The sequence below is a fragment of the Tamandua tetradactyla genome, chromosome 23 (assembly GCF_023851605.1).
Source record: "Tamandua tetradactyla isolate mTamTet1 chromosome 23, mTamTet1.pri, whole genome shotgun sequence".
Lineage (NCBI taxonomy): Eukaryota > Metazoa > Chordata > Mammalia > Pilosa > Myrmecophagidae > Tamandua > Tamandua tetradactyla.
In genome coordinates, this window is record NC_135349.1 from 26,209,934 (window position 1) to 26,221,838 (window position 11,905).

Here is an 11,905-nt window from a genome sequence, read left to right on the forward strand (position 1 = left end):
CACAAGCCATCCAAAAGACAATAGGGAGCCCCTGAAGGGTATTCAGGAGGAGAGACACAGGATTGAATTTATTTTCCAGAAAGGCCACTCAGACTTCTGGAGGGCGAGGAGATTGTAGGGGGCAAGAATGGGAGTAGGCGGATGGGCTGGGAGACTACTGCCCATCCCGAAGAGGGATGAAGGCGGCTCAGACAGTGCTGGATGGGTTCAACACCTTTCTGGGAGCCGGAGGTGGCAGATGTGGTAGCATTGCTGGGAGACGGGGAGCAAGTGGGCTCAGGCTAGGGCAGTGGGGCAGATGGTGGTGCCTCTCCCTGCCATGGAGACCCGGGAAGTGGAGCAGGCAGGCTTTCTGGGAACACAAGTTCCACCACCTGCACACCCGCCGCGTCCACACGGCCGGCCGGACCCCAGGGAGGTGTCCAGGAGGCAATGTGTTCCTGTGGTCTGGCGCTCAGGAGAAAGGCTCAGGCCAAAAATAGATTTGAGGGTCATAAATTGTTGCTGTGGCAGGAAGCCCAGGGAGATGTCAGTCTGAAACAAGGGCCTTGCCTGAGAGGGGCAGGAGCAGCTGGAGACCACGGGCTTGCTTTCCGGGACACAGGGAGGCCAGGTCCCCTGGAGGCGATCACTCTGTTGGGATCAGACTGTCATCACATGCCCAGGGCCACTTTATGCCATGATCTGGGAAGCTGAGAGGGTATTGTAGACCCAAGACAGGAGGTAGAACCTGCACTGATGCCACCTTCCCAGGAGCTAAGCAGCCACCCTCCATCACTAACTCCTTATCTTGCTCTGTTTTTCAGCATAGCACTTACTCCTCATGGCATATTATATGCTCACGTGTTATCTGTTTATTGTCCAAATCCCCTGCTAGAGCATCAGTTCCCACAGGGTGGGGGCTATGTCTGCCATGCTCACTGGACCTAGAACACACGAGGGGCACACTACATATTTGCAGAATGGATAAATGAATGAATGAATTCCCCCAGCTGTGTGCCTGGGGACCTGGCCAGCCATCCTCAATGGAGGAGAGTTATAACTCTAAGAGCCGGAATTTTCCGCCTCTTGCCTCTGGATAACCACTGACCAATTCTGGCTCGGAGTCCCCTTTAAATGTCCTAATGCAGACATAAAGCTCAGCCTCCTGAGAACTGGTAATTAGGACATTACCCAGGGGTATTACTCACTGCCAGAGGAGCAGACCACCACGTCTCCCCTTGGGATGACGTCTGGCCCCAGGATGCTGATTAGACTTCGCGTGTCTTGGTGACCGCCCTGGCTTCCTGGGGGCCTCTTTTCTGACGTCCAGAGAGGTCACCGTGACTATTCCTGTATGTCCCAGATCCTTGAGCCATTCAAACCACGCCTTGGGCGTTTTTGCCTGTGGATCCCATTCCTCCCACACTGGGTGCAGCTTCACCGGCTCAGGACTCTCCTGCAGCCCTCCCCAAGCCCAGGGAAGCTGTCATCATGGACCCTGCTTTGACAGCAATCTCATGTCGGCCCGTTCTCAGACCTCACCCACTGACTCATTTCACCCAGACAACGTGATAAGCATGGCAGGTGTGCTCATTATCTTCCCCATTGTAAAGATGAAAAAAACTGAGGCCCACAGAAGTACAGGAACCTGCCTAAGGAGACACAACTAGTAAGTGGGATTTGAATCTGGGCCTCTGGTGTCTGCTGTATACCTGGCATGGAAGTCGGGGCTTTTAGCCACCTCTCTGCTCCCTCCTCCCAAGTCTGGGGTAGATATGATTGAACATTGCCCCTGCAAGGGGTTCTAAATCACCCAAGGAAACAAGCCAGGAAATGACAAGCAGGGATTTAGCCTCCTTCACTGTTTACCCAGCCCCCACCAGTGAATGGTGACTTAGGACTTTGCCCCTGGGCAAACCCAAAGCCAGCCACAGGTCATTGCAGATAAGAGCTCCCTATTCATTTCCCATCTGCAGTCAAGCACTGGGTGGAGATAAGGAAGTTTTCCTTCCTCCAATTCTTCCTGTTGTTTTGCCCCATATAGTTCTTGGCACCGTTCTTGGCAGGAGAAGGGGTACACAGATGCGGGGGGAGGGGCACCTGCATGGGCAGCAGCCCCAGAGCACTCACACACAGAAGCTAGTAACTCTGGGCCTAAGTGTAGGCCCTGTGCTGACTGGCTCAGAGACCTTGACAAGCTAGGGTCCTCTTAGGACCCCAGTCTCCTTATCTGTGAAATGTGGGTAGGACCACTTACCGCACTGGGCAGTGAATGGGTGGGAACAGGAAGGGGCCTTCTGGGGGGATCATGCTTAGTTTCCAGATTGGGTTACATGCATGTATTCACAAACTCATGTCTACCTGTACACTGTATACCTGTCTGTGGGCCTGCTGTACCTCAGTAAAAAGGTAAGACAAAACAGACAGATGAGAGGGAAGGAAGAAAGCAAGGTCTGAAAGCTTGACTATTGAGGGATGTCAGCAAAGATCTCAGGATCAACAATTCTCGGGGATGGTAGGATCCGCAAAGACCCATCACTCTGGATATTTCAATTCCCCTTCAGCCTTTGCAAAGGACCATCTACCCTCTACTTACATGCGTCCAGCAAAAGGGAGCTCACTGCCTCTGGAGTCAGATCACTGCTGGGAGCCACCTCTCTCTCATGGCCAAAGAAAGGCATCTCAGAGTAAACCCAATATCTAAGAGCACTCGGGTAAGTGACATGAAGTAGAGAGGGGACAAGCGCAAGCACATTCCAGCTCTAAAGGGGCAGCTGCCACTCTGCTCTGGCTGCTTTTTGCCATGTGAAAATGAGAGCCTGGTTGTTGCTAGGATTTTTCTCAAGAAGCTAGAAATCCAGATTTTCATGCACGTAGTCCTGATTTTAAATGCTGAAAAATAATTCAACTTAAAAAAAATTAAATTTTCAGGGCCCATCCGATGGCCCTGAAATCCTACACTTATGGACCCTAATTGGATGGATGGTTGAGTGTCCTGAGAAGCCAGAAGATGCCCACAAGAGGGAAAAGGGCAACAGGCACAAGATCCCCAGCCAATGCCTACCCCAAACTCGAGGTTAAAGGCTACCTTCTCCAGTCATGTCCTCCATCTGTCCCAATAGCCTCCTGCTCACTTTGGGTTACAGGTTGTTATGGTGATGAGAAAGGAGCTGGGTTGAGAAGTCTCATAGCCTGCTTTCGTGCTGCTAAGCAGAATCATGGCATCAGTAAGGATCCCCCAAACTCTGCAAGCCCCACCGTTCTCCTCCCTGGGGATGGGGGAAGGACCTAAGCGCAGTCTTTACAAACCCTGCATTCTCCCACCCCCTGCCCCACACAACCTAAATGTGCGCTGACTTCCCCATCTTGCTTTCACCTGTCTGCGACACCTACCCCGCCTCTCACTGCCCCCCTCTTCAGGATGCCTGGTCAGACCGGCACCATCCTCAAGCACCACCACCCCCAACTCTTTCCTTCCCTCTGCCTCAACATCCTTTTCATTCTTAGGAACAATGAATGCACACGTTGTTTTTCTCCCGTTCCAGACTGAAAGTTCCTCCAGGGCAGGAACTGTGTCTTACTCATACCTTATTCCAAAACGAGAAGGCAACCAACCAGTGATTGTGAAATTAAAGTCATCAGCTTCCATGTCATTCTCGCGTGCTTGCTGGGTGCTTTCCCACTCCCAGACCTTCACAGGCACCGTCCTCTCTGCCTGGAATGCCGGCCAATTTATTCTCACCCAACTACTACTACGTGCACAGAGGAGTTTGTAGGGTATTTCATATTTACTCTCATGTTATTTTCACACACACACACCCCCAAAAAAAACAGCAGAGGGAAAGGCAAGGTAGGTCATATTCCCGCATGTTGGATGAGGAAAGTGGAGTGTACAAACAGAAAATGACTTGCCCAAGTTGGTTACAGAGCTAAGACTACAGTGCAAGTTTGTGCTTGTTTGTGTGTTTTTTAACTGGGTTCAAAGAAAAAGTCCTGTAACTTCAGAGTTAAGCAAAGGAAAATAAAAACTGGAAAACTGTTTAGTCAAGAAGAAGGCAAACAAAAATCTAATAGATATAGAAATATTAATATCAAATAAAATAAAATTCAAGGTATTATCAAAGTATTAAAGGGAGAAGAAAGCTGTTTTCTACTGATAAAAGGAGTAATTCATCAAGCTATAAAAACGATGAACCCTGATGCATCTAACACGATAGCTTCAAAAACAAAGGAAAAACCAACAGAAATACAAGGGGAAATGAACACATCCTCCATCATAGTGGGACACAAATCAGATAGAAAAACGCATAAACGAGTAGAAAATATGAATGATGTAATTAGAGAAGCTTTATCTAATAGATATATTTCTAGAATTTTACACCTAACAGAAAATACACATCTTTTTGAAAATAGGAGGAACATTCAGAAAAAAACTGGCCAGAAAATGATCTCAACAAATTCCTCATCATTGTATCACAGAAGCTAAATGTATTTACCATAATACACTGACCGAAAAGATCATGTCCAAAGCCAGACTGAACACGTTCCAATCTCCTGAGCCAGGAAGAATAACTAAAAGAACTATAGCTGTGTAGCCTGGATAAGAGAAATATTGGGCTGGGATTGGAGGGACATGGGGCAGACCCACAGCTAGAAAGTGGGAGCTCTTGAAAGATCATTTGGACAAATCTCAGAATGATTTCTCTCCCAGAGAGTGCTGTTGAGAAGTAGCTTCAGGAAGGAGGTAGGTAAGGCAGGACAGTCAGATGCTGAGGCTCTGAAGACTTGGTGTTTGCCCAGCCCAGAGACCTTGCATCTCTCTCCTCCAGACAAGTTCCGTTTCCTCTTTCGAAAAGTCTGAAGACTCTTCTGGCTGCTTCAGAAAATCCTCCAAGTTCTCCAAAACAGTCCTTGGTGATGGTCCTCCTTTATTTCTGACCCAGAATTTTATTTATTTTAGGTCTACTCCTTGGGCTGGGGAACACAGAAGAGTGGGGAAATGCATAAGCTACCTGGGTTCAGATTCAGCAGACCTGGGTTTGAATCCTGCCTCTGCCACTAACAAGCTGTGCATCCGGGCAAGCCTCAGTTCCTCCTCTGTGATCCACCTGCCTCCACTAAAGCTCTTCCCCCTTCTGCTCCTCCTTTGCTGAGGAAGGTGCCTCCATTTGTCTCATCCATAAAATGGGGCTTGGAGGAGCCAACCCTGGCCCCGAACCACATTCAGGGGTTTCTGGAAAGATCTGTGGCAGGTGGTGGTAGCACATAGACAATGTAAAAAAGCAGCTCTTTCTAAGGTGTGGGAGGGCCTTTGGTATTTAAGCATGTTTCCATTATGTGTTTAAACTCAGCTGACATTTATTTAAGGAGGTAGGTGACCACACTGATGACTCTGGAGCTGCTCTGCCACCTGCTTTGCCACCTCCCAGCTGTGTGACCCTGGACAAGTTACTGAAACTCTCTATGCCTCTGTTCCTTGCTCCGTAAAAATTTGGGTAAGAGTAGTCCAACCTTGTAGGGTTGTTATACAAGTTGAATGAGACAAGGCAGGTATCTGACTCCTCTTTATCTTCCTGACTTCTTACCTTGTTCAATTCTGCTCGACCATATCAACCTCCTTGCTGGATGTCAAACATACCAAGCTTGTTCCACCTCAGGGCCTTTGCACTTGCTGTTCCCTCTGCCTGGATCACTCTTCTCCTGGATAGCCACATACCTTGTATGTAACTTAAGGTCTCAGTTAAAAAGCCACCTCCTTGGGTCACCACCCCTGCTTGACCGCCAACTCCACGATGGCCCTTGCTCCTGGGATGTTCCCAGCTGTGTTCCCAGAGTCTGGCACAAGCACCAGGCATATCTGCTGAATGCGTTCGAGCACTGTGCGCAGGGTTGGCGCTCAAGACGTGAGCGTTTGTGACTTCTAACTTTGTCAACTGGCTCTGTAGGCTGGAGACTCTTAGTCCCTTACAAACCCACTGCTCAGAACCTCGCCTGCAGGAATTCTGTTCCACAAATCCCTGGAAAGACTAAGCTTCTCCTGCCCCCTCACTGGGGCCCACTTCCTCCCTCTCTCCTTGTGGGAGAAGGAGGGGACCCAGAGAGCACCCAGGCCCGTGTCAGTGAAGACCGTGGGTTTCTTAAGCAATGTGAGGAGGCCCCTGGGGGCCTCTAGAGCAAGAATGAGTCAGCCGGGGCCAAGCCTGAAACCTCAGAGGTATCACCACTTCTTGGAAGGGCAAGAACATTCGCTTTTAGAAGAATCGTGTATGCAGAGCGGGCGGTGAGGGCACGCAGGGCCCGGAAGTGGGGTCGGGGCGGGGGAGTGGACGAGGCCCCCTCCATCGACCTCTGTGGATCCTCCCACCTGGCATGTTATTCCCAGCCCTCAGTCTCCACGCAATCATCCCCTCCTCGGAGAGGTCCCCCTTGGCTCCCACCAGCACCACCACCCTCTGCCTTAAGTCCTCGACGAATCACTCATTGCTTGAGAAGGTATTGCAGGTCCACACTGTCTCATGTGAAATCCTGGAAGCCAGATGCATTCCAGAATTCAAAATTACTCACATTTTAGAAAGGTCATTTCGTATAAAATACCACCCCTGACACCACCCCTCCTGGGGTCTTGGGGCAGCACTCTGAGGTCGCTCATGACAACAGATCTGCAGTAAGAGGTACGAACATTCAGGCCAAGTGGGACAAACACTCTAAAAAGCCCCATGCTTAGCTCAGGTCAGGTTTTGCTTCTAAATGAGTCATGAAAAGGCTTTTGGTTTTTAGAGCTTGTAGATTTCAGCATTAAAGGTAAGGGGCATGAGTCTGTATATATGTATTTGTTTGTTTATCACTTGTCTTCTCAACCAGAACTTCAAACTCCAGAAAAGCAAGGATTTTGTCCAGGGCTCTATCAGCAGCAGCTGGATGAGTGCCTGGCACATAGAAGCTCAATACTTGAGGAAGAATTGAGTGAAGAAAAGGCTGGATAAGGAGAACTGACTCTGTCCTAATGGAGAAAGAACCAGGAATCCCTGAGCCCCCTTCCATGAGCCAGGTCCTTAAAAATTAACTCATGAGCTGCCCTTCCCCCTAGGATACCCATTCTATAGCAAGTAAACTGTGGCTCAGAGAACTTAAGCCATTTCCTCGAGATCACACAGCTAGGAAACAGCAAGCTCACATTTGAACTCACATGTCCCTGTCTTCAAACCGGTGCCCTTCTCTCAGCTCCAATCCACACCTCAGACGGCTAGTCTGTGTAAAGTCCAATCAAGCCCTTAGCCTTTCTTCCAGTGCAGCCAAGTGAAGTCTGGCCAGGCATGGCTGGGTAGAGCCCTCAGGAATGCACATTTCCCTTGGCCACCCCAGGAAACTGGCACATTGGGAAGGAGAGCAGATTTGAACATCCCTCTGGCACTCCTAGATGTGGGACCTTAGGCAAAGTCTCTGCATACAAATCTGAGCCTTAGTTTCCTCACCTGCAAAATGGGTAGACTATAAAGCTCCTCCGAGGGGGTTCATGGGTGGTGAAGGTAAAGATTTCTTTATTTAACAAAGACATAGTGCTTACTATGTACCAGTACCATCCTATATGCTTGAGGTACATTAACTCATTTAATCTTCACAACAGCCCTATAAAGTGGTCACTAGTATTACTCCCATTTCCCAAATGGGGAAACTGAGGTCCTGAGAAATTCAATAATTTATCCAGGGACACACAGTTGTAAGTAGCCAAACTGGGAGTCTGCTCCAGATTCAATAATTGCAGCCTCCAAGCTATTAACAACGGACACAAACATTTATCGTAGACCTACTATGTGCTGGGAACTGTGAGGCATCTCATAAAACACGATTCTGTTAACACTCATGAAAATCCAGTTTTACAAACATGAGGAAACGGAAGCCTGTTCTCTGTCCCAATCCAAGGTGCCTGCGAGGGAGGTCTGACCCCTGACCCTGTCCTCTCACCTCCAGGGGCCGGGAGCAGGGAGAGGAGGGGTTAGAAAAGGTTCTCTTCTCACTTCTCTGACCTGTTTCAGCTCCCTTTCTAAACCTGAGCTACAGAGAACTGTGACTGCCTGAGGGGACAGCCCCCCTCCACCCCCACACACACCCTGCCTGCGCTTTCGATGCAAGCTTGGAATTTTGTTGCACAAAACACAAAAGTGGCTGAGTCACCACGCAGAACCTGGAAACCCACAGGTCATCCCAGAGCTGCTGGGAACTGCGGCGTTGTAACCAGCGCAAGGGGCTTAGTGTTATCCCATCTCTCCTGCCACCCTAAGGCCGCCCCCCAGATTCAGGACCAGAGGGGTCAGAGAGGCGCCGAGGAATGTGCATTGTGACTGTCTGGCTCAGAGAGATGTCAAACAAACCAGCCCTTGGAATGAGGAGCCTCTCCTCAGCACAGCATTCAAGGCCTTTCACAACAAGGGCTGGACCACTTTCCCGTCCACCTCCAGCTTCACCCTACTCCTGAGCTCACCGGGCCAGGTCCAAGCCTCGTCCCATCCTTCCGCTGCTGAGCCCGCCTTTACCTCCCGTGTTCCTGCTAAACTCCTCAGCAACCCCACCCCACCCCCTACCCCACCATCCCCTGGCCAAGCATCATCACCTTATGCTCCTGTAGCCCTCCTGGGCTCCTCCCCCAGAATTTCCCCCACTTCCAAGCCTGAGTCTTTCCCACCGAAGGGGGGAGCGCCTTGAGCACCAGTTCCCAGAGCCACGCGGGGCACACAGTAGGGACTCAACCAGTGCTGAGTGAGTGGATGGCCCACTCTGCGCCGCAGTGTCCGCATCTGCAACAGCGGGTTGGGCTGGCTGAGTTTCCAGAGGCCTCCGCTGTCTGGACTCCAGGACTTCAGAACCCCCCAACTGTGCCGACACCCAGGCCAAGCATATACACCCAAGCCTCAGTTTCCCCATCGGACTGCAGGATTTTAACAAAGGCACCCACCTCCCAGCAGATCCCCAGGGCTCCTATGGGTGGGACGCCCATAAGAAGGGTGCCCCTCTGGGTAGGAGGCAGGTAGGACTCAGATAGGAATAGTGCTGGTTCGGGTGTCCTTGGAATCCCAGCAGTGGCCCCCGAGTGTGCTGGTGGCCTGTCTTGCCCTATTATAACAAAGCCAGACTTGGCTTTTGTTTTTAAATCCAGATTCCTGGACCTCTTGAATCTGGATTCAATGTGGAGCCTGGCAATCCGCATTTTAAGCAAATACCCTGGAGAATCTGTTGCGAGATGGTGGGCAGCTGATTCAGGCATCAGATTGTCTGGGTTTGAATCCTGCGCCACCGCTTCCAGCTTTAACCTATCTGTGAGCCTCCGTGTCCTGATTTGTAAAATGACCACGATTTAAAATGACCACGATAAATAGCATTGTCCCCAGAAGGGTTACTTTGAGGTTTAACGCAGGACACTTCCAATGTTCAGAAGTACCAGTAAAGGAGCGCTGTATTTGGGTCGAACCCATATTTAGATGAGGAGACCAAAGTTCCAAAGAGCCTGTTTTCACCTGATTCCTTAACCTAATATCCAACTGGACACTTCCCAGAACTTTTCCCACCCTTTCTCTCCCCACCCAGTCCTCACCAACTTCCTTCGCGAGGGGCAGGGGCAATTTTCCAGAGAAGGGGGGAGGTGGCGTGGGCAAGACCTGCCCGACCCCAGGCTCTCGACGTTCCCAAGGTCCCCGACAGCCCGTCCCCGCCGCCGTCTCGGGGACAACACGAGATGTGGGGGGTGCGCCGGGTGTCTGAGCACCCAGGGGCAAGGCTACCCAGGCGCGGCGTCTCGGCGACCAGGACGTCGCTAGTCCCGGCCCGGCGGGTGCCCGGGAGTTCCCCGAGCCGGGTCGGGGGCGGTCCACTGTGCCCCCGGCACCCCCGGGGCACTTTCCGGGCGCCCGCGGCGTCCCCGGAGCGACTCCCCCCCGCGCCCCGCTCAGCGCGGGGGCCCCGGGTCCTACCTGCGCTCTCCAGGTCCATCCGCTGTCGATCGCCCGCGGCGGGAAGTGGGGGACCCTGGGCGGCCCACCCCAGCCCGGCGCGGCGCGGGGCTTTCCTGGGCGCGGGACAGAGCCCGCCCCGGCTTCCTGCGCCCCGCCCCCGGCGCCGGGCGGATTTGCATGGGCGGGCGCGCCCAGTACACCCCGGCCCTCTCCCGGGACAAGCGGGTCAGGCGGGTTCTCCCGGCGCTGGGGGCGCGATTCCACGGCCCCTCTCTGCCGCCATCCTCTCCTAGGGACGAACCCAGCAGCCCGCCAGGGCCCCTGCGGTCCTGCTGTCACCCCCGCAGCAGCAAAGGGTCTCTCTGGGATCAGAAGTTTGCAGGAGCCTACCCCTCTCTCTTGCTGTCAGAGTAAACCCGAACCCGGGACCAGGTCTCCCTGATTCAGCTCCTCCTCCCGCCAAAGCTTTCACCACCCCAGGCCCCCCCACCCCCCACCCCCGCCTCACTCTGTCAAGGGATCGGTTTCTTTTGGGGCTGGACGAAGTCGAATCCTTCTCCCCACCCCAAAGGCACAACATCTGAGCGCCCGTGCTTGTTCGTTCCTTCAACACGTGTTTTCGAACACCTACTGTGTGTATGCCAGGCCCCAGAAAAAATGTTAATAGTAAAACAATCCTCTCCTGGGTGGCTAGAACAATCCGAGGGCCTGTTCTAAGGCAGAATATAATAACTCATTTCACCCTCATCCTAGGAGGGAGCTACTGTTACGATCACCTCACTTTACAGGTGGAGAAACTGAGGCACAGAGCCTTTAAGAAATTTGCTCAGTCACACAGCAGGTAAGCAGCAGAGCTGGGATTTGGGCCCAGGCTCCAGAGACCACTGTCAACCACTGAACACCCGAAATACCCAGAGGATGAGGGGGAAAAGGGAAACAGAGTGAGACCATTTCAGGTAACATTAGGTCCCAGAAGAAAATAAAACAAAGCAGGACTGATTAGGCCAGTGGTCCAGGTGGTGCTCTCTGAAGAGGAGATATTTGAACCCAGAACTTGAACAGTTTAGGGATAGAGAGAAGCATGTGCAAAGGGCCTGAGGAGAGAACCAATTTAGCCTGTTGGGGGAATTGCCTGAAGGCCAGGGTGGCTGGAGAGATGCCAGGGAGGAGAGAGCAGGAGGAGGTGAGGCTGGAGATGTGGCTCCGGGCTGGGCCATGCTGGGGACCCAGGGAGTAATTTGACACCCACCAGCTCTCAAGGAACCCCCAATCTGAGGATGGAGGCAAATGACAGCCCAATGGGATCAAACTCCCTATTGGTGGGTGGGTGGGGGGGGGGGTGCCGCTGGAGAGGCCGGGATGCCCCTGGGAGAAAGGCTTAGCTTCCCAAGGAGGGTCATCTTCTGGGGCTTGAAAACATGTGGTTCATTTCCCCTTCGTTTATGGTTGAAGCACTCACTCATGGCCCTACTATGTGCCTGACCATGTGGCAAGTGCTGAGGACCCAGACATGAAACAGACATGGCCCTGCTCTCTGGGCCCTTTCATCCAGTGAGTGAGACTGCCATAGACCCCCAAGTTAGTGGCAGCACAGCAGACTCTGTCCCCAGGCGTCAGGGAGGGCCTTCTGGAGGAGTTGGCCTCTGAAGCCATTGCCTGCAAGAAGCTCCACTGGGGGCGAAGGGAGGCAAAAGTGGAAAGGCATTTGGGGTCAGGGGACAGCATGAGCACATCTGGAGGCCAGCTGGGACACGGGGTGTGGAAGAACTACAGTCATCAGCATCTGTTTATGGATGCCTCTGTGTGCCAGTCCTGGGCTGGGGGCTCCAGGGAGTGAGAACAGACGTAGACCCAGCCCCTGCTTTCCTGGCCCTTGGGGTCTGGGAAGGGGCACTAAGAAGTAAACCTACACAGCAATTGAGTGGAATGAACACTGTGATGGAGAAGCAAAGGCAGACTGGAGAGGGGTAGGGGTAGGG

The 11,905-nt window shown here is 52.3% G+C and overlaps 1 protein-coding gene across 2 annotated transcripts in view; it reads right to left on the minus strand.

Moving 5' to 3' along the window:
- The window catches only part of IL4R (interleukin 4 receptor), a 47,653-nt gene extending 37,595 nt beyond the window's left edge, over positions 1-10,058 (minus strand). Inside the window, exon 1 of one of the 2 annotated variants that reach the window (XM_077141468.1) lies at positions 9,945-10,058. The gene's annotated coding sequence lies outside the window, so the exon portion shown is untranslated. The remainder of the gene's footprint in view (positions 1-9,944) is intronic. The other variant, XM_077141469.1, reaches the window with a different exon arrangement.
- Positions 10,059-11,905: the final 1,847 nt, after the last annotated feature.